This window comes from Arctopsyche grandis, chromosome 4 (assembly GCF_051622035.1).
Source record: "Arctopsyche grandis isolate Sample6627 chromosome 4, ASM5162203v2, whole genome shotgun sequence".
Classification (NCBI taxonomy): Eukaryota; Metazoa; Arthropoda; class Insecta; order Trichoptera; family Hydropsychidae; genus Arctopsyche; species Arctopsyche grandis.
This window is the reverse complement of record NC_135358.1, coordinates 616,652-638,870: the sequence shown is the minus strand read 5'-3', so window position 1 is coordinate 638,870 and position 22,219 is coordinate 616,652.

Below are 22,219 nucleotides of genomic sequence, written 5' to 3'. Positions count from 1 at the left end.
AATGAAAATCTTATGATACAAACCAGAAACGTTGCATTTGCATATTTCACCCTCAAAATAGATTGAGTGCAATGCACAGACGATTTTACTTTTCATTTCAATACTGCATATGTATGTATATATATGCATATATAATATACATACATATATGTTTGTGTGTGTGTATGCATGTATAATCTACTTTTTCATTCATTCATATTTAATTTTATATATAAAACATATGTATTTTACGTCAGAATACTGCAAATTCCAGAACCTTGTGTGGGACTGCTGACGGGAACCAACAAAAACGTTACAACTTTGGTTGGGCTTTGAACAAAACCATATATGTAAGTTCAAATTTGAAAATGGTGTGGGATAAGGCAAATTGTCTTTCCTAAGCTGTTTGATGCAGTATTTGAGGATGTATTTAGGAACTCTCAATATTCAGTTTGCAGACATATCTATGTATGTATGTAGTTAGACTCCATCTGCTCTACTCAAAAGGACTGACTTTACTTAAAATGAAACTTTTTACTAGTCATTATGTATTTATGTACACATGTACATAAAACTAGACCACTGAATGCCATAATTTTGAACTAAGTATAATACACTTCGCGAATAATGAAAGTTTATATGAATATTTGGTATAACGAAAAGGGTAGCGAAAAACGTACAATTAGAATAGCTGATATTAGTAGAGCGAGTAAGGAGATTTCAATGGTAATGTGGCTGGAAGATAAGATAGAAGAGGTACTCGAATGATCTCCAAGAGGGTATAGAGGACAAGATAATAAAGATCATTGCTTGTTGCTCGGTAGAGTGAAGAACAGAATTGAGTTAGGAATACCTTTACACAACAATAGCTGACTAACAATCACAATTATCGATAATTTACTAGCATTAAAACTGCATAATCAATAACGGGTATATTGTAAGAAAAATAAACTGTTCGAATTATACAAATAATAAACTTGATATGATATGATATCAACATTTCCCATTTATTTTAAAATGCTCCAAAGTGTATTATTTTATATTGCAATAAAAAAAATCTCTATATTTTTGGCAATCGTTCGTGGTCGAAGACAAAGTGCTCCGGTTCCATATAAAATATCATCATTGCTAAAGGTCGATTTCACCTGACCTTAGGGTATGTGATATACGTTGGTTTTACCGCTGTTTTAAAATAATCTGTTTGTTTTCACGCGAGGCCGATTTTATTTATAAAACTGCCAACGGCTCATCTCAATTTAAGGAAAATTATTGCACAAACATTGCGAAAAAAATCATAACGTCGCACTTGAACATTATTGATAGAATAAACACCACCCAATACACTTCCAATGTAATGAAATCTGCATTACGAATGACTTGTGCATTATTTTACTGTGTTGTGTTGGGGTGTAATTATTTTTCCTGGACTTCCTCGAGCTTTAGCCGACGGCAGTAAATTGAGGTGGAATTTCGTCGTCTCCTTGGTGAAGATGTGTGAGCTTTAGCAGTTGCGAAACGTCGGCATTTCCACGAGCTTTCACCGACAACGGTGAACCACCCACGCCCTCCGTGTCATTTGCACGCGCATAAACATTGCTATTTCCGTGGTCTCCATCTGCTGGTCATCGACTCAAGGGGCTATGGAACCTTACCGTGAACCCTAATGAAATGTTTACATCGATGTCTTGCAATATGCAACTGAAATACTCTAAAAATACGATGATATTCAAATAAATTCAATCAAATTTTGAACATTACATAGATATTGTGAATACCACTCTGACTTAAATTCAGATTCTGATTTTAAAAATATCAAATTGAATTGTTTTGTATAGATATACGTGTTTGTATTATGTACTTGTGTAATATTTCCATAGTTTGTTATTTCATCCATAACCAAAATGATATCTATATTAGATTATTTTTACTTCAAATAAACTTACAAAATAGGAAGATGGGTCGAAATAGGAAATAGATTATTTATCTATATATTTATTGTTTATTTTGGGTATTTATTTATACCAGGAAGGCCTAGCAGGTAACCCTAATGTGCCTCCATAGCCATAAAAATTGTACATTTGATATAAGTATCATAATATAAAGTAAATATATATCAATGAGCACCCATAGAGACATTTATGGTAAAATTTGTAAGTTTGCAGCATTTTAATCAATTCAGCGAAATTCGAGATTGCTGAAAAGTCTAGATTTGTAGGAAAATGGGTAAGGTTACCAATTTGTTGTAACCGTTTCAATGAAAATCAGATGAATTGAAAATCCAAGGTCTGGGCAGCAGAAACCAGTGGGATTTGAACCCGTGACCACTTTGTTCAAAGCATTATATGCTAACCACTAGTCTATTCTGCTGCACATACGTTTTTTTGGGTTTGGATGAAAAGCTTTCCTACTTGAGTACATTTAATATAATTTGATTTTTTTTTATTCGTAATTGCGAACGAATGGAAAAAATATAAACTGTATAATAAATTTTTAAAAAATCTATGAAAAAATAGAAATTTCCTAGATGTTATTACCAAGATTTTATTACCTATATTTAAAGTTTATAAAACAATTAATATAATTTTTAATTATTATAAAATATAAATTTTATAAATATTTATGTACATATATAAATTATACTCTATAGATTGTTAAATTATTTATTTACTTTTATTACTTAAAGCTGACAACGAGAAAAAAAAATGTAAAATATATGAGCTGTTATATTTGAAAGTGGCGCTAGTCCAATTTTCAGTTCCAAAATCACTATTTCTATTTGACTTAATTCACAAATGTGCAAAATTTCAGAAAAGCAAAATAAACGTATTTCAGGCCACTAGTATTTTTAAATATTGTTATCTCTCAAAATGAAGAAAAATGGACGTATGCCACTTTCAATTATAAGGGCTCATATGTATGTATGTGTAATGATCACTGGATCAGAAGCTATTCAAGTATATTGTGAACAATAAAATACGTTTAAAAATCAAATCAATAAATTATTTAAAGCCGCCATAAAATATATTTAGACCTAATGGGGGAAAGATGTTTGATATAAAGAAGCCGTTTACAAAATGAGGTCAATCGCCTCTTCTAATCCATTCCTTTGTTAATTCGCTTGAAATCTATCATTATTAAAAGACTATTCCAATGTATTCCCTCGTATTTATTATATTTACATATTAAATACATTGTGTGCATATATAATATGATCCTCCTATTTATTCCCTTAAAGTTATGTTTCTTATTTCTACTTCCATTCTTCTTATCATGGCATTATTCTGTATTTTATATAAATTAAACATATTCATATGATTTATTTTGACTTAGCAAAGGTGAAGTCTTCATACACAGTTGAGTAAATTTCCATGAGTTTCCACCGTTGTTTTGTTATGTGCGCGTTGTACAGAAGTTTTCCCCGTTTCTGCGAGTTCTGACAGACGGCGGCCATTAATCGTGCAATTCGGACAGAAAGTCAAACAAAATTGCATAATAGAACGAACCGGTCTGTAATCTTCTATTTCGGTTTTGTCGTCACGCTCTCGCAGACATGTGAAATGTGCTGCTCTAGAACTATCGTGCAATTTTCATCTTGGATTACTGACTTCTTGGTAGTGGCGTGAAGCTTTTCCTGTCGACAATCCGTACATGATTTATTTGACAGCCACTCAAAACCGCACAAATGTATCGAATTCTCAAAAACCGATATTCGCTCGGCTAAAACTCACCTGCTAGTGTGTGCGTCGCTTTGTCTTTTCGCCGCAATGTAATTGGGTTATCAATCTTGATAAGACATTTTGGCAAACTAGCTAGCCTATTATCCCGTTTGCTCAACACACACTATTCTTAGTTTAAACATCGTATGCGATTATTTGATTTATTAGTGGATATGTATTTTTCAACGGAAAATACATACGTCCATCGTCGGTGTCAGATTCCACAGGAAAATCGGTCAGCCTCGGAATTTAAACACAGGTCATGTTACACAGAAAACAATTTAAAAAATAACTTAAAAGATTTATCAAATTTCATTGTTAGGGCCAAATTTAGCCCTTGCTCGAAATTTACATTTTGGTACCTTTTATTTAACGTACTTTTATATTATAATATATAGGTACACCTACTATATGACAGGATTGTTTTTGAATACCAAACGGTGGCAAAATTTTAAACCGATCGGAAGAATGCAGGAATTTCGACTGAATCATTAGCGAAGTGAAACATAGAAAAGCCTTGTAAAAACTTTAAGGATTATACAATAATGAATAGAGATATACATATTTTTTATACTAGAAATAAGGACAAACTAGTTGTAAGTATGTAGAGTAAGAAAGAAGAAAACAGCTGGGGGTGTTTTTCACAGGGGTGTGCTCATGTACAATGCCCTCCCTGAATGCATCAGGTCTTCTAAGACCGTGGATGCATTCTTGCGAGGTACTAAGAGACACCTCTGTGAGGGACAGTACATATTACCATAATATTATTCATTTTTACAAAGTATGCTAGGATTTTACTCACTATCTCCGAGAAGAATTATTTCCATTTCCAAATATTTCTTTGGAGTATTAAAGGGAAGAATCGACAACCCTTCGATTTTATTGGAATTAAAATTTTCGGCGCCTGAATGCGTAAAAGCTTTGCGTCATCATTTACTTTTCCAACCTATTCCTATGAAAACGTCTGCTTTCAATAACTCGTCTCTTGTAAAGGCTATCCGGTTCCTTAATGTGATTGATGAGCATTTGCACCTGTTCAATTGTCATGATGATGAGCTGGTTATTTTCTTGAGATTTAATACGAGACTATTTGAATGAGATATGAATGATTGGAATTTTTATTGTTTTTATTTTGTTATTTTCTTTCTTTTGTTTTGTAAAACTGGTGTGACGCTATGGGGCAACCTGTCTGGTCACACTGGTCATTTTATTGTTATTATTATTATAAATAATAAATAGATATAAGTTAAGTAATTAAGAATGTATTTTTAAATTAGCTAAATAGCTAAAATTATATAAATAAATAAATAAAATAAAATATTTTTCATTCCTTCCCGAACAAAATAAATTTACGGTACAAGTCAATGAAACGAAATGTATCATTGTCATGTTTCGATCAGAACAATTGATATATGGAAATCCACCGTTTGTTTCCTGGCATTCAAATTTAATATGACGCTGCGATAAAATAGACAATGCGATAACTTTTCGCCAGTGCAACGTTCGTAGCTTACGAGGGTGTATAAAAAAATATTATTCAACCAAGACCGACGTAGTTGTACGTTTTGGCAGCAGTTTGTCCAAAATGGTGTGTCCGACGTCTGTGGCATTGAGGCTGCTGAAATATATTTATGAACCTGTGACGTCACGGAACAGCGTCAGGGCCTCGTCACAAAAGATCGGAAAAAATCACGAACAACCGCAGTGACCGCAAATAACTACAATTTAACGGAAAACCCAACACTCCGTACCGAATTATACATAATTATAGCGAAATGGACAAGAGATATTACGAAAGTGAGATTGCACCGATTGTATGTAAAATAAAAGAAAGGGGAGAAATTTTAAAATGAACTTTTTGCAAAAACTCATAGTCATAAGACACGGGGAGATAATTAATCAAAACATCAGTTTAGTCTAGTCGAATATCATAAAAGGCTATTAATAGTATTCGATTTGTGCGAACGAGAGAGGACAGGTGGCGTTGGGTCGCCAACGTCAACCATTTTGACGTTTGAACGATCGTTTTGGAAATTGTCGCGAGTTTTGTTGCGTAGGCATTTAAGTATTTATTTCGAATTTGAAGCGTTTGAGTTCGAGTTCGAGCCAATTGCGATAAACGTACTTTAAATTTGCGTTATGTGCATTTTGCCTTCTCTAAATGTGGCATTTAAGAGTCCTTTTCGAATTTACGACAATGTTGATAAATTTCGTCCAACATCCTCCAACATTCTTGGATAAGAGATTTTCTGAATTTATTGCATATAAAACGTTTAAATAATTTTAAGTTTGACAACCGCCTGCAGCTGGTGCAAAAATCTTAAAAAAGAAAACCACAAAATCACCGCACAATTGAATTGTGTCGTAATATAATATATCGCGATCAACCAGTGTCAAATCCACGTACATTGCAGCTAGGGATTGCAAAAATACCGGAATTTTCGAAATAAAAAAAAAAACAGTACCGGTTTTACCGGTACTTTCTGTATTTTTTAATTAATTTATTGATATTCCGAGCACCGTTTGTATGTTTCAAAATGTTTATTGAAAAATTTGCCAAACCTAAACTTTCAAATATTTCTGTACAAAACTGTTAAGTAGGTACGTCCCAGGTATAAAGGATTATAATGTTTCGTAGAAACTAGCAATTCCGACTTAAGCTTATCAGATACCCAATCATAGCTCACTGGAGATGCAAACAAAGATTCAACCATCAATCAAGCTGGGGAATTAGTTGTTGAAATATAAATTATATTTTTTCCATATGTCACGGTGAAATTATATTTCAAGTGAAAATATATTAAACAGCTACATTTGCAGGGTTGGTTTTTTCATTTATGATTAGATTGTTAGGGTTGGTATTATTTAAGGGTTAGGATAGGTATAGAGTTAGATGTATAGAGTTAAACGTTACTAATTCATTGTTTGATACATTTTCACTGCTTGCAATAATATATATGCATTGATCATTATATAGTTTTTGGCCATGGAGATGTCGTTTTCGACAAATAAAATTTACGATTTTAAAAAATCCATACTATCGGTATATCTTTTTTGTGGTGCTACTTTAGTATGCGATCTACCTTCACGTTTTTACTTTAATATGCGGTCTCACTGTCTCAGTTCTAGCGTGTGACACTGAGATGGAATAATACCGACCCTAACAACCCAACCTTAAATTAATAGGGCCAACCTTAATTTAACCTAACCTATCCCGACCCTTAAATAAATAGGTGTTGGCTGTATCTTTTTTTCTTTATATCTATAATATCTTTTTTTCATCAATATTTTCACAAAAAAAAAAACATTTATTAAAAAACCTATTTATTTAAGGGTCCGGATAGATTAGGTTAAGTTAAGGTTGGTCCTATTCATTTAAGATTTGGTTAAGAGATATGTATCTACTGACGATATTTTGATAGAAATGCTTCGACAACATTATGGGGCGGCAAGAAAATACAAAAATTGTAATAAACATTTCTTTGCTAGGATACAAACAACAAAAAACTTCATCTATTGTTACTACGTACATAGATAAAATTTATTATTATTATTTTTATTCTGTGAATGTGTGTGTGCGTGTTTGTGCACGTATAAACATGCATACATGTATGTTTACTTGAAGTGTGCGTGCATTCGCACGGCACATTTCAGGTATTGTTTCCTAACGCATGCGCGCTTTATGTGTTCATGCGTTGTTGTTTATTTTGTACTTGGTTATGTACAGTGTGGTTTTTTTTAATAGAACAGTGATGTGCGGTTGTTCTTGTGCGATATTCATTCGAAAATATTCTCCGACGAAAGGGTCTCTTAGACTGTATTCGTTGGGGGGGTGGTGGCCTCATGTTGAGGGCTTTAAGGGTCAAATTCCTTGACCTTTAAAGCCGGCTTAGTACCAAATAGATAAAGTAAAAAATAGTCGACTGCAATTCAAAGTTAGACCGGTATTAACCAAAGGCTTATTTAGTATTGCAAACCCTAATTGCAGCCAACTTATTTGGATTACTATAAATTAGAACGTTGGGAAACCTTTACGAGTGCTCACGTGCCTAAAATCTAAAATTAAAAGATACATGACAGGCAAGTATGACGCACGTGTAAACGTAGTATCTTCATGCACTAATCATCCAGGGGTGGGTTTGACCACAAGCTATTCAACGGCGATTTTGAAATGTTGCTAAACAAAGGGTAGATTGTTTGTTCTCGCCGTTTGATCGTCAGCACGTTGATGGCGCCAAAGATCATCTCGAACGGCATACCGCACTAGACATTTCACACGAATATATGTTAAAATGTTTTGTCGGATTTGGCGTGGCGTTATTGACGCGTTTTACATTTTTTCGTCCACGGCCAACATCCATCAACGTCCACCCGACGATTTTTCCAATTTGTGCTTTCGGAAAATCGCGTCACTTACGCACACACCGACACGTAATAATAGACGAGATGATTCACCGAATCACTCGATTACCTGATGGTCTGAATTAAAACAATGCCAAACGGCTGAAAAATTATGATATTTGTTTCAAGGCGACCTTCGACCGGCCAGAGTGATAATTCAACGGCGTTGAGGACACGCTTTCTGTACCGTAAATTATCCCGATTGTGATCGTATATCATTCGCGACTATTCTTAAAAAAATCTATTAAGAAGTTACCGATGTGTCCCCGGTTGAGTTTTGTTCATCTGCTGGCAGTTTGTTACATTTAACAATATACCGAATCCGTTGCCAACGCTCGATATGTTCTAGTGAACGTGCACACTCATTCGACAGGTGTGCTAAACTAAACATACATACATACATACAGACAAACATATCTACATATTATATATCTAGAAAATATTATTATTTATTTATTTTTTACAATTTCGCCATAGTTTTTGATTTTTAAATGCTTTGTATTATTACGAAACTATGTTCACAATACATCTTATATCTATTTTAAAAGCTACTGATCTACTCTGATCATTTTCTATTTTACAATTTTAATTTAATTTGTTTAGTAATCATAGTATTATATTATTCTAATGTTAATGTACAGCATAATAGGAAAAATCTGACATATTTGGCCAAAAATCAATATATATCGTGTATTACCCTACAAGAAGCTACACGCCAATTTGAAATTTATATATACATATGAGAGTTAAAACTTTAAATATTTATATATTAGAGATAACGAGAACCAATAGAGCAAATTTCATAAAATATAGAGTGAATTATAGGCGTTTAAACAATTAAAATCTTATATCGCCATATCAAGGCGAACAGGTTGGAAGATACGGGATGAACGCTTATTAAACGTCAAAAAGATTTACTTTCCGCGTGTTTAAAACGCCTTGTATACGATATTTTATCTCCAACGTAATGGCAGACGATACATTAACGTGTATTGATGACCAAAATGAGCAATATGGCAAAGTATGAAAACGATCGGATAAGAGATAAAAATGACCACTGACACGAAAGCCATGTGAAACGTAAAGGAGGTATGTAAAAATAGCTGAAAATCCTATTTACAATTCTTATAAATGCTCATAATACATCTAATACATAATATTAATTAAAGACTATCTAAAGTTGATGACCTAAAGCAAATTGTGTTTAGATAATCTGTGTGTTATACCTGAAGGGTATAGACATTTTTTTGTAATCACCGAGACTCTTCACAAGTGTGTTAGTGTGATTCTGTCATAGAATCTACTGGTTAGTTTGTTAGTAATGTCTGTAACAAAGGGAATATTATGTATGGCATGCAGTTTTTTCAAGTTAGTATATATGGGTTTATTATAAATTATTTTTAGGGATTTATTTTGTATTACTTGGAGCTTGGAAAGGTTAGTTTTCGAGGCGTTATTCCATACAGATGAAGCATAGGTTAATAATGGTAATATGAGCGCGCGATATAATTTTATTTTATTTTAAGTTGATAAAGAACTATGGCGATTAAATATTGGGTATATTGACGATATACCCCGCATCGCCTTACATTTCGCTGCCTCAATGTGAGGTGCCCATCTCATTCTTTTATCGAACGTTACTCCTAAATATTTTATTACTGACTGCCATTTCAGACTTTCTCCAGAGGGGATTTTCAGATCTGAACGTTTTCGCCATAGTGACATTATAGATTAGTCTAATTTATTACAAGATATTGAAAACTCATAATTAACGAGACATCTAAATACATAATTATTACATATATACGCGTGTAAATCGAAAGAATACCTCGAATCTATGGTCAGATATTACAAACATCGTATAAATACGATTAATAACATTTTTCATGTAACAGTGCGAATTTTACATTCGATAAACAACCACAGAGACGTCTATGGTAAGAAATCTGGCGAAACCTTAGATATGACAATAACTCAAGGTTTGCAACAGAAAATTGGGAAGGAAAAGCCAATTTTACAGGAACCGTTTCAATGAAAATCAGAAAAATTGACAAATTCTGATAAGAAACGATTGACCAAGGTCTGGCCAACAACGAGACTCTTGCTGAGAATCGAACCCGTGACCAAGTACCAAAGAATTCAATTCTCGCCACTAGACCACGCTGCTAATTTGTTATTCAACAAAGCAATAGTAAATTCGAAATGTAGAAGGAACAGACATGATAATATGAAAAATTATGTTGTGAACAAAGACGTATGTAGTCGTAAATTCATTTGGAAAATGTGATATTTTCCACCCTGATTGCGATATTTTCCACCTCGGTGAGCGTAGATTATCGGATATTATTTTAACATACATATTTGTCTGGTAAGCTGCGCTCATTATTATTTTCTTAATTTAAATGTGATAAACGAGTGGAATCTTAATCTACTCTCTTCCATTTGAACCTCGCTGTGATTATTTTTCCTTATGTACTATTTTTCTTTTGTTTTATAGTCTTTTTCTGATTTTACCTTTTATTTCTTTTCAATCTATGAATTACAATTTTTTTTTGGTTTAGAGACGAGATATGACTTTTCTTATAGATCTATGCCCAGTGAACACGAATCTGGTAATAAAAAATGTTGATTGGCTCGAGATTCGGAAATATATGTGTTTTTTAAATCGCGCAATTTCCTGTTCAAAATATATATTGGAATATTCGAATCGGGTGTTTTATCTTTATTGAAGTCGGGTATTTTATCTTTCATTTGTAGTACTTTTCAGCTTTCAAATCTCTCTAATTAATCGTCCAGTTCAAATCAAAAGTCAAAAGTACGTATTTTCACTTGGGATTTTTTCCCACTGTTAATACTATTGTTGCGTACGGGTGGGTGGAGGATCCAAGTAAAAGGCCAACAGTCGTTTCACAGCATTTATTGATGATTCAGGAGTTACACGCACTGTCACTGCTCCGTCCAGAATGAATTATATCGCCTACGTACCGCCTTATAAAGGGTAGATTTCTCAGGACGCCTAATCTGTTTACCTGTTGTATAGTCACGTATTCGGATATGTATTTCCAAGACATTGGATCTTCCCGTACCGATTCTGAGAAATAACTAATAACGGTCATTGTTTAGCCTAAATGCACTTAGAGTCCAGATATAATCTTTGGAAGTAAGTGCATGCATTTAGTTAACCGATAACAGATATCCGTTGGTCTAAGTACAATTCGCTCAATCCACGGCGTACGTAACACTATTTTATATTGAGTATTTTCTATTGAAACATGTTTATTGGGATAGTGTTCTGGCCACACTATTTTTTGTTTTTGTTTAAAAGGGTTAATTGGAAGTGTGCTGAATTTTAAATCGGTAAAATTGCAAGCTAAAAGCTCGTACGAGTGTTTACTCGTATTTACACGAATTTGAATTGAATAAATAGAATAATATATTAAATTGTCTTTATATGAGAATTAAATAAAATTCCACTTCATCATATCTGGCTTTTCTTCTGCAAAAACATTTGATAATTAATAATCCTGGCTGAGTTGGGCCTTCATGCTCCAGAGAGTGTGATATGGACGCGCCATCGTCCCCTTTTTCACACTATTTTGGCTAGAACTGTGGCTTTTAGTTATTCTCCCATTCCTCGCGGCCTCCGTTTCTTAAATTCACTGGATGGTGCCATTGACATTTGTCACGTCTCTCTTCATTCTCTGCACCACTTCCTAAGTTATGGAGGTCGCGACCATTAAGAAAGGTTGAGCTAGTGTTTTTAATTATGATTTCATGTTTTATTTAGATATCCTTTCCTTATTTAATTTGTATATTGTATATATAATTTGTTTATTTAACTTGTATTTTTTCCTTTTGTACTTCTTAATATTTTTAGCACACTCGTTGCTTTGGAGCAATCTGTTAGACGAGTGTGCTTCATTAATTGATTTTGTAAAATAAAATAAAATAAAATAAATAAAACGGAATAAACGCGTGCCCTAGGTTCGCCATCCCTGCTATATAGTATTCAAATAAATTTATATAAAATAAAACTATTCAATTAAATTCAATAAAATGTTTACTATTAGATTAGTTATGTTTAAGCGGTTTATATTACAAATACCGAGCGAAGCCGGATAAAACCACTAGTTTTATATATGTACATATATATGGTTTTTTTTTTTTTTTTTTTTAATGCTTTTTATTATTACGAAATTATGTTCACAATACATCTTATGTCTATTTTAATAGCTACTGATCTACTGATCATTTTCTATTTTACAATTTAATTTAATTTGGTTAGTAATCATAGTATTATATTATTCTAATTCTAATGTTAATCTACAACATAATAGGAAAAAGAGCTCAAAAACCTATTTACAATCCTTAAATATATGGTATTTGAAATTTGACATTATTACTGTAATAGTTCAGTTACTGACTGTGCAGACCTGCTCATAGACAACGAATTGTCTCCGATTTAGCATTGAGATGGCCTTTTTGGACTACAGACAATGGAAATATTGTATTATTATTACATTATAAAAAAGTGTTGTAGACCTGCGACACAATGGCGAGAGACAATGTATGAAATATTATCTCGCGTCCATTGGGTTTGGCTCCGCTCTACATATCGAGCGACGTTTTTGTGATGATTGACGCACGCATCTCCAGGTGCTCTTTTCCCTCAATATATTTTTCAGGAATGCAGATACTGATGATGATGATGATGATGATGAAACTGTCTCTTCGAGGTTTCTCGCTTCAGAGTGTGCGACACTTCGAATCAATCATCCGAACACGAAAAGTCCCACTTCAAGGCTGACTACTACTACTCGTGTATGTAGTTAGTGCCCCTCAGGCTCGGGATGACCCTTTGTGATCTAATTTCGTCTGCTCGACCCTTCTATTTTGGCACAGCCCTAGTCGCCGTCCTTCACCCGAGTGGGTCCTTCGAGCCGGACGGGTATTTTCAACGCCATCTTCGTTCTGTTTTTATTTCGACGGTCGTTTTGTTTCTGTTCCAATTTATGCACTGTTGACAAGGACGTTTGATGTATGCGAGCGGCGCATACCGAATTAATCGGCCAACTGACTCTGCACTCTCTGATGCAATCTTTAATTACATCAACAGATTGCATTTTATCTCCATCGCAAGCGATCGAATATGTAATTACAAATTATGACAGGTGTATAATTTGTATCTCAATCTTCCATGCGTCTCAATTAATAAGCCTCGTCTTACAGGAGGTGGTGAATTAATGCATTACGGCCAAATCTAATCATCTATATTGGAAAATTGTGAATAACAACTGTCACATTCGAGAAATTTCTGTACACTAGTAAATGTTGGAAATATATTATCTTGCCATCAATTGGCGTGAATGTATTGTTTCAGTTCATGTGGTCAATAACTACATATAACTCGACTTGCAAATGTAGCGTTTCATCTAATTCATTACTTGGAATACATATAACTAAGAAGGAAAACGCTACAGATTTTGGGTAGGTTTTAAATTTTAAAAATAAAAAACCTGTAACATTACATATGATGGTAATATTTTCCATCAATTGGCGTTAATGTATTATTTTAGTTGTAGTTCCAATAGCTACGCATACCTTGGTCAATGACTATATCAAAATTTAAACAACTGTATTTTATTTTTAATTTTTAAATGTTTTTTATTATTACTAAATTATGTTCACAATATATCTTATATCTATATTAATAGCTACTGATCTTCTGATCATTTTCTACTTTTACAATTTTAATTAAATTTTGTTAGTAATCATAGTATTATATTATTCTAATGGTAGTGTACAGCATAATAGGAAACAAAACAACTGTATGCATTTTGGTAATTTAGTGAAATTACCTATACATTGGCCATGTTCTCCAAAAATCTGCTTAAAATAGGCCTAAAACTCTAGTAAATTCATAAGAAGGTGCCTTGTTTCTAACGCCACTATGACCAGGGACCCGAACCGGAACCGAAACGAAAACCGAACACCCAAATCACCGTTATTTTTGCCGGAACGAAAAACGAAACTGAACCAATATTTTTTTCTTGTATACTTTGGGAATGATAGAATTAATGGACAAACATACAGGAATGTATATTAAAAACATGTTTTTGAAACTTTTAGAAAAATATAATATCGATATCAAACAAATCTACTCTTTTACAACAGATAATGGAGCTAATATGATCAAATCTGTCAACTTGTTAGAAACCGAAATAGAAGAAGAAAACCAGAATATTAATTAAGAACGAGATTGTGAAGCAAATATGCTACCTTCTATTGAGAACTGTTCTTTCCCTGATCTCATCGGGATAAATTATGTGGCACATACATATATATTAACGGAATCGTTATAACAATCAAATATTCTATTAACGATTACGATTTATATCCAATTATATGTGAAGCTCGAGAGTTGGTTAAAAAGTTAAGAATTCCTTCTCTTATTATGATATTTAACGAAAATGATACTAAAAGACCTGTTATAGACATTCGATATGTTAAGTTATTTATTGTTATGTAAAGAATGTTGTTCAAAAATAGCTGAAAACAATATGAAGTACTATTTCCCAGAACATAAATGGATCGAAATTAATGTCATCGTTGAGACATTACGGCCATTAAAAGAATCTACGATGAAATTTCAAAGCGAGCAAATGACTTCGAGTGATTTTTACGGGATTTGGATTCGAACCGAATACCGGAACAGAATCGAACCGAACCGGAACGAAAAAGATAACGGCTCGGGTCCCCGATTAAGACACAAGATAAATTGTAGCCTCTATTATATATATAGTATAGACTCTAGTATAGTTAGGAATAGAGATATACATAATTATTAAGATATACATAACTAAAAATAGGAATAAATTAATTATAGGTAAAATTGAGAAAGCAAAAATTGCAGGAGGTGTTTTCCACAGAGGTGTTCAAATATACAATGCCCTTCCTGAGAGCATTAGAGGTGCTTTAGAGGTAACATTGGTGCTTTCTTGAGGGGTGTTAATGGATACCTCTGTGGAAGATGACGTAATTATATATAACCAGCAGCGTGGTCTAGTGGTGAATGTTGAATTATTTCGTACTTGATGTTACGAGTTCGATTCCCCGCTAAGTTTCGCTGTTGGCCAGACCTTGATTTGTCTAGTTCGATCGTTTCTTATCAGAATTTGCCAATTTTTCTGATTTTCATTGAAACGATTCCTGTAAAATTGGCGTTTCCTTCCCAATTTTCTGTTGCGAACCTTTAGTTATTGTTATATCTTAGGTTTCGCCATATTGCTCACCATAGATGTCTCTGTGGTTGTTTATCGAATATAAAATTCATATTGTTACATGAAAGTTATTCATCGTTATTTATCGTATTGATACGATGTTTGTAATATATGTATACTGACCATAGATGTCAGATATTATTTAGATTTACATGTATCTATGTAATAATTATGTGGACCAGGAAGGCGCATTTGGGGTTTACCTGTTAAGCCTTCCTGGTATATTTGTAAAATAAAATAAAAATAAAAATAAAATATATGCAAGTTTAATAAAATGCCATGTTTGGAAATATATTATATTATTTTAGGGTTACTAATTATAGTTTTGTTAATTTTTCTAACTAAGTTATACTAGCTGAACCCGGCATGCGTTGCAATGCCACAATAACGCATGCAATTCCCGTTCCCATTTGTCGGAAAAACGCAGGCAGCGAACACATTTGAAATTATTGCGTTGCAATGACACTCATTCCCGTTTTTCCCGTTTCTGTTCCCATTTTTGGGCGATTTTTTTTCACAGTAATCTTCCCGGACATACATACAACAAAACCTGAAAGTTACATCGTAATCGATTCAGTGGTTTACGAGCCTATACGAAACACAGACAGACATTCAATTTTATATATACATATATACATAGATAGATTATAGTTGTTAGTTTTAGTTTAAAATTGTTAATTTTGAAATAATTCATTAGCAATTTGCTATTTAATAATAAATAAATGTTACTTATTTGGCATCCTTATCAGATGCATTGGAGTTTATCATCAATAGATTTAACTATATGTAATTAACCAACCATTTACCAGTTCAGTTGAATGGGACAATTATAGGTTGAGGTCGGTAAGCCTACGCGAGTGCTCTCACATGACAAGACCTTACAAAGGACATATGTATGTAGTATGTTCAGCTGAAAAATGTGAAATCTGACATGCACCTGGATTTCAACCGTTCGACATTGAAAGTTCGTCGACAGTTGCCGATGCTAAGTGAATCGAGTCTTTAAAAGCCCCAGCGGCGTCCTTGAGGTACTCCTTTTTAGGACAGGATAACAAATGGTGCAAATGGTGGCCGCTGCAAGAATGGCGGCGGCCACTTTGGCTCGACACCAAACATCCGGGCCGCCGCACCGGCACGAGGTGTCCTCATGCTCTCTCCACCCATCCCTCCCCCTCGTCTCACCGTATATATAAACTTTGATCTTACGCCCTGGGATTTGCCAGCCCTGGCTTCAGCATCCCCTCTCTCCACGTGAAACTTCGCGAACAACACTAGATCAATATCACAGCCGGTTTATTGCCTTCTTCGACCACTTCAGAGTCTTCTGCAACTCCTTCAATCGGTTGATTAATATAAACTCAATCTCGGTATAACATACATCAGTATATGAACATACATACGTATGTATGTATGTATGTACATACACTATGGTTGCCAAGTGTCATAGAAAACAAAAGAGAACATTTAATAAAATAATGTTTTTTTTTAATTTGTGCTGGTTACTATTAAAGTGAAATAAATCATTCAAGGTACCAAAAATATCATTATTTTGCAAGGTAATCGTAAAATTCCATCAGTACATGAAAGATTATATCAAAATAAAAGGCTAAGAATTATAATGTTTACATATATTTTTATGTATGTAGTATCAAAATAATTTCAATTATCTCAAACTTATCTTAAAGTCCAATTATCTCAAACGATATTTTATTGACTTATGGACTTATTCCACTTTCATAATAATCAGAACATACATATTTACATAGTTAGGAACATGAAAAGTGCGCTTAAAAATTAATTGTCGAATTTAATCATCTTCATTCTCACTCTCAATGCCGTCCCTGAATGTGATATTTTCCACCTTGGGGAGCGTAGATTATCGGATGTTATTTTAACATATTTATCTGGTAACCTGCGCTCATCATTACTTTCTTAATTTGACTCTTCCATTTGGGCCTCGCTGTGATTTTATTTTTTATTCATATTTTGTTGATTTATTTTACTTTTTCTTTCTCCTTTGTACATTTTTATGTACTATTTAAATTGTATTATTATTTTCCCTTTGATACTTTTTTATTTTTTTACTTGTATTATCTTTGTTTTTTTACTTGTATTATCTTTGTTAAATGTAGGCCATTGTGGCGCATTAGGTTCTTCCTGTAATGCCACAATGGTCCAAAACTATTCATAATAAATAAATAAATATGTATCATCTCTGTTGCTGTATTTAATCTTCACTGATAATTTGGTGCTAAATTTTCTTATTTACTTTCATTTCTTTATAAAATTCTAAAGATGAAATATTTTTGTAATTATATACAACGCTTAAAATATCCGGAACAGTGGAAATTTTCAACTTATTTCTTTCTTTAATCCACTGTCCGCTGATCGTGGAAAATATTCTGTCTACATTTGCATTTTGGCCAGATATTGCAAAAGCCTCATCACTCACGTCATATCTTGTGAGAGAAAATATATTACACACTACATACGTCAAATTATTATCAAAATTGAAAAAGAGGACATTTTGAATATAATATAAAAAAGATAGAGAATAAAATAATTGTGTTAAAAAAGAGAACATGTTCCCTTAAAAAGAGATTTATTGGCAATCCTAACATACACCCACCTAATTTGGCATATAATTAAATAAGCATTAAAACAATATTAAGAAAGACCTGGTTACAATTTTTTTTCCTTAATTAAGATTTTATAAATTGAATGGAGGTTTAGATAATCTATCTAAGTATATAACTAGCAGCATAGACAAGTGTTTAGTATATGTATCTTGCTATGGTCAGTGTGATTATGAGTTCGAGTCACACCGATTGCTGCTGGCCAGACCTTAGTTTGTCGATCGATCGATCGATAGGTCGATCGTTTCTTGTCAGAGTTTGCCAAATTTTCTGATATGGGATGTCATGTGCCCTTGGCTTCCCCTTTTACACGTGCAGAATGAATATGTTTGGGAGGTCGCACGTGTTTGCATATCCATATACAACCGAAAAGTTTCTCATACATTTCTTCAAATAAGGGATTCACCGTTATCGATCACTGTCAAGCAAGGATAAAACAACGATAAAATATCACCGAAAACATTCCAGGGGGTGATTTTTGGAACTGTATGTATATCAGTGGCGGCTCGTGTAAATTACCAGTGGGAGGACTACAGATATATATATATATATATATATATATATATATATATATATATATATATATATATATATATATATATATATATATATATATATATATATATATATATATATATATATATATATATATATATATATATATATATATATATATATATATATATATATATATATATATATATATATATATATATATATATATATATATATATATATATATATATATATATATATATATATATATATATATATATATATATATATATATATATATATATATATATATATATATATATATATATATATATATATATATATATATATATATATATATATATATATATATATATATATATATATATATATATATATATATATATATATATATATATATATATATATATATATATATATATATATATATATATATATATATATATATATATATATATATATATATATATATATATATATATATATATATATATATATATATATATATATATATATATATATATATATATATATATATATATATATATATATATATATATATATATATATATATATATATATATATATATATATATATATATATATATATATATATATATATATATATATATATATATATATATATATATATATATATATATATATATATAACCAGCAGTGCCGTCTATTAGCCTAGATGAAACATTGGTAGCAAACAGTATATACTCGTAGATATAACCAGCAGCATAGACTAGTGGTATATTTTTTGAGTCACACCGGTTGCTGCTGACCAGACCATGGTTTGTAATCAGGTCGGTCGTTTACTATCAGAGTTTGCCAATTTTTCTGATTTTCATTGAAACGATTCCTACAAAATTGGCTTTCCCTCCCCATTTCTCAGCAAAAATTATTAATTTCGTTGATCCAAATTTGCTATATTTTACCGAGTGCACAATTATGTGTACACAGGCCACTAGTAATAAATATTAAAATAATCAACATAATAAAACATAGCTTTATTAATAATTTTAATGAAATGGGTGATTGATATTATTTGACATAGATAATTAAATTTCAGATGTCTAGAGAGTTCTTAAAATATATTTATTTATTTATTTATTACAATCAATGTACACTCGTCATTACAGATCGCTCCAATTCGACGAGTGTACGAGAACGGTCAGACAACGTATACAGTACGTTCAATAAACATAGAATATTGTTGCGTAGGGGTGGGTGGAGGATCCAAGTAAAAGGCCAACAGTCGTTTCACAGCATTTATTGATGATTAAGGAGTTACACACACTGTCACTGCTCCGTCCAGAATGAATTATATCGCCTACGTACCGCCTTATAAAGGGTAGATCTCTCAGGACGCATAATCTGTTTACCTGTTGTATAGTCACGTATTCGGATATGTATTTCCAAGAGATTGGGTCTTCCCATACCGATTCTGAGAAATAACTAATAACGGTCATTGTTTAGCCTAAATGTACTTAGAGTCCAGATATAATCTTTGGAAGTAAGTGCATGCATTTAGTTAACCGATAACAGATATCCGTTGGTCTAAGTACAATTCGCTCAATCCACGGCGTACGTAACATTGCCTCCCTCTTAGGTCAAATCGTCCCGATTGACCAACAAATCATAACTGATAAATCTACAGCAGTTGCATTTATCTCCGATATCAGTCACAGTTACATTTACAATTACAGCCGTTATCTTTACAGCTACAATGGAAACAATGACATTTAAATTCTACTACCGTTATCTTTACAATTTAAATTCTGTAACAGTTAGATTAACGTCATCTTTACAATGGAAACAATTACATTAACCTTTCGTTACCCTTCAATTTACGACACCTTTACAATGGAAACAATTACATTGAACTTTCGTTACATTTCAATTTACGTCACCTTTACAATTGAAACAATTACATAAAAACTTTCATTACACTTCACTTTACGTCACCTTTACAATGGAAACAATTACATTAAACTTTCGTTACACTTCACTTTACGTCACCTTTACAATGGAAACAGTTACAGTTACATTTCTAATCCCCTAAAATTAGTCATCCGATGTTCTACATTTGGAAATCATTATTTGTTAGCTCTTCGGTCCAAATTTTTCTCCCGTGGTTGGTCCATGTTGCTCGTATCACCAAAGTCCAAATTTGCTATGGCAGCCCCGTATTCCTGTCATGTGGCCCAGCATCCTGCTGCAACCCAACGTTCAATCCAGAACGTGCTCCAAAGCCATGTCCCACAAGAATCGCTCCCATCTTCACAAAATTGACTTGGTCCATGTCCCTCGTGTCACCATCGTCCAAATTTGCTACGGTGGCCCAGTGTTCCTATGTCATGTGGCCCAGCATCCTGCTGCAGACCAACGTTCAACCCAGAACGTGCTCCAAAGCCATGTCCCACAAGAATCGCCACCATCCTCACAAAAGTGACGGTTGACCCTGGAAAGTGTGCACCCCTCAGTCTGCCACTCTGTTGGTGGTGCTTCTTTTCCGTTCCCTTGACCCTGGAAAATGTGCACACCTCAGTCTGCCACTCTGCTGGTTGTGCTTCTTTTCCGTTCCATTGACCTTGGTAAATGTGCACCCAACAGTCTGCCACTCTGTTGAATGTGCTTCTTTTCCGTTCCATTGACCCAACTGAAATCCATTTCTTTCTGATGTATTTTCCCGTTACATCTGCGAGATGATCTAAGCACTGCTGCAACTGTCCATGTATTTTTTCAGGTACTCGTGTTTCCACTAGTTTCCAACTAGATTTTTATCGAGGTTGACGTATATCAATTGTTCCGCTCTCTCTCGTTGAAGTCGCGATCTGGCGTTTCTTCGGTTTCAAATGCCCTCACGTGGTTGATCCAAGTCGCTCGTTTCCCCAACGTCCAAATTTGTTGCGGTAGCCCCGTCTTCCTATCATGTGGCCCAGCATCCTGCTGCAGACCAACGTTCCACCCAGAACGTGCTTCCGTTGCCATTCCCTCTGAAGCGATGCCTCTTTCCTCCCAAAAGTGACTTGATTGACTCCGCCGACTGACCAACCAACATTTATCCAATCTGATAAATGTGCCTCTCTGCCGTTGCATGGTTCAGATTGAATTCCATTTCAATCCGTTTACTTTCCGACTCTTTGCGAGACGACACCTGTGACATAACAGGTGGTTAACTAGTTTCCAATTAGATTTTTTTCCAGTTTGTTGACATCTGCCGTCAACAAACAGTTGAAGGGAATAGTGGCTTGTAATCGACATCTCTAAGTTGTAGTCGATCTCCGCTCCTCTTCTGACGACGATGCTTTCCCGTGGATCGTCGTCACCTACAGCCGCTAATTCTTGCTACTTGCGGCGTAAGTAGACTGGCGAACTGCACTCGCCCTGGTCGCCCTTTGGATGACTCTGCAATTGCTGGATGCTGCTCCTCGATGTTGCCCTTGACAGCGCCCCAAGTTGTCCTCTCCCGGCAGCACTTGTACGAAACCTCCTTCCGTCATCCCGATGAATTCTCGGCGGCCACCGCCGATAATGTCAAAGTCGAGTTGCAGTGATAACTGCAATTCGACAACCGAATATGTGATGACCGATTCTGTGTGTTGCAGTGAAAACTGCATTTTTTTATTTCGTGTCTCCATGGCTCGAACTCTCTCCTACAGCTCCCGAGGATGGCTTCGCT